This window comes from Schistocerca americana, chromosome 3 (assembly GCF_021461395.2).
Source record: "Schistocerca americana isolate TAMUIC-IGC-003095 chromosome 3, iqSchAmer2.1, whole genome shotgun sequence".
Taxonomy (NCBI): Eukaryota; Metazoa; Arthropoda; class Insecta; order Orthoptera; family Acrididae; genus Schistocerca; species Schistocerca americana.
In genome coordinates, this window is record NC_060121.1 from 890326930 (window position 1) to 890329516 (window position 2587).

General features: G+C 38.2%; 1 long non-coding RNA gene across 1 annotated transcript; it reads right to left on the reverse strand.

The window, feature by feature from the left end:
• Positions 1-1777: 1777 nt before the first annotated feature.
• On the reverse strand, positions 1778-2372 carry LOC124607507. Its single transcript, XR_006978840.1, has 2 exons — positions 2111-2372; positions 1778-2016 (listed from the first exon to the last, which is right to left on the reverse strand). It is a non-coding gene; the product is annotated as an uncharacterized LOC124607507 (long non-coding RNA).
• Between the last annotated feature and the right edge of the window lie 215 nt (positions 2373-2587).

Here is a 2587-nt window from a genome sequence, read left to right on the forward strand (position 1 = left end):
TTGAACAGTTTCGGATTGTGCCATTATCTGACATGACCATTATGCGTCGCATACAGGACATGGCAGACGACGTCCAGAGCCAGCTTGCAAATATCTATAAAGATTTTATGGCGTATTCCCTAACTCTGGACGAAAGTGTTGATGTCACTGTAACAGCGCAGCTTTCCATATTTATTAGAGGTGTTAATAGAGATCTTCAGGTGAGGAAGGAGCTCCTCGATGTAGTAGCCATGAAGAACACTACAACCGGAGGTGATATTTTAAGTAGTGTTGAAGAAAGTGTTGAAAATATAGGATTGTCGTGGAATTCTTTAGTTTCAGTGTCTACAGACGGTGCACCAGCGATGACAGGGAAAAAATTATGTTTCGTTGCGCTGTTGAAGGAGAATACGCAAAAACCGTGCCAAATGAAATAAGGGGCGTTCACTGTGTGATCCACCAGGAAAACTTATGTGCAAAGATTATCACTCTAAAAAATGTGATGAGTGTAGTTGTTCGTACAACCAATTATATAAGGAAGCATGGGCTACAACACAGATAATTTAAAAGCTTTCTTGATGATGTAGAAAGCCAGTATGGTAGCCTGCCTTATTACAGCGAGGTCCACTGGCTTAGTCGTGGCGAATTATGAAATCGAATTTTTGCCTATTAGATGAGATAAATATGTTCATGGAAATAAATAACATGTGTGTTCCTGAATTGAAAGAGCCTTCATGGAAATGTGATCTCGCGTTCTTAGCAGATTTAACTAGCCATCTGAATGCTTTGAACATTTCACTACAAGGTAAAGATCTGCTAATTACTCATTTCATAGATCGAATACGAGCTTTTAAAATGAAATTGACACTTTGGGTGAGTCAGCTGGAAAAAGGAAATCTAACTCATTTTCCTAAATTATCGTCCATGCAAGGTGTTTACAAAGACTGTGAACGTTATTCACATAGTTTAGCTGCCCTTAAGGAAGAATTTGATCAACGCTTTCAAGATCTGACAGCACTAGACAGTGATTCTGATCTGTTCTCCTCTCCATATTCAGCGAATATTGAAGAGATTCGTCCTGAGCTACAACTAGAAATTATTGACCTGCAGGGTGACAGAGAATACAGAGACAAATTTCAGAACAAGAAAAACATTTTGAAATTTTACACACACTTCCCTCAGGATAGATTTCCTCATTTGCACAAACTGGCGGCTACAATAATATCAATGTTTGGTTCCATGTATGTTTGTGAATAACTGTTCTCTGCAATGAAATGTAACAAGACGTGCCTGAGAAACGCATTGTCTGATCGAAATTTAAACTGCACACTGCACCTACGATGCACAAGAACAATTACTCCGAACATAGACGCAATTGTAAAGGGCAAAAAGTACAAGTTAACAGAGAATCCCACACTTCAGTGACACCTTTTATTGTGTAACAGTTCACAAATTAATACGAATGTTTATTTGTTTCATTTGTCACAGTAATAATTCGTGAGTGATATCCCTGCAGGTGGCCGCGGATTTACATTGACTGGCAGCAGCTGTTGTGTGCCCCACGTGACTCTCTCCACTCTCCGCTCTGGTCCGGTAGTGGGGGTAGCGTGCTCGCGCTGCTCCGTGCTCGCGCCTTGCTGCTCACAGCTTGCTCCGCGAGCACGTATGTTGTGAAGCCCTGATATATAGTAATTTCTAGTTTGTCAAATCTTTTATTGAAGTGAGTACTAAAATCAAGCAGGGTTGCCATGTGAAGGGATTCGGTGTGTGACAAAACCATGAAATATTCCTGAAGCAATTTTAGTTTTTAATTATATTCTTTACCGTTACTTGCTTTAGTATACTACAAATATTTATCCACAGAATTAAACAACACTGAACATTTATTGCATGAACTTAAACAACATACTGTATATGTAGATAGTCCATACCAATATTTGTTTCGTAAATAAAGCACACCTTCCTTTGCTGCACCGTATTTCAGTTCTCCAAGGCACATTTCACCTTTCTTTCACTTTAAGGCATCATCAGTGGAATCTATAATGATTTCAGTTTTATTTTGATATGTGGTATTTATAGATTATAAAACAGTTCACATCTCGTTTTTTTATGTAAATAAGTGATTACTCACAGTTGTCCGCATTTTCAGTTGACACCTGCATGTCCTGCTATCTGGTTGCATGCTGGAGGTAACCCTACGAAACTCTATGAAACATAAGCATGTTTTTATGTTCCGATCTTTTTTCTTCCCACTTTTCATCTTGTTTGCTCTTGTTATTGTGATGCACTATCAGTTTTCTGTCACTAATTATATCGGGTGATCAAAAAGTCAGTATAAATTTGAAAACTGAATAAATCACGGAATATTGTAGATAGAGAGGTACAAATTGACACACACGCTTGGAATGACATGGGGTTTTATTAGAACCAAAAAAATACAAAAGTTCAAAAAATGTAAGACAGATTGTGCTTCATCTGATCAGAATAGCAATAATTAGCATAACAAAGACAAAGCAAATATGATGTTCTTTACAGGAAATGCTCAATATGTCCACCATCATCCCTCAACAATAGCTGTAGTCGAGGAATAATGTTGTGAACAGTAGTG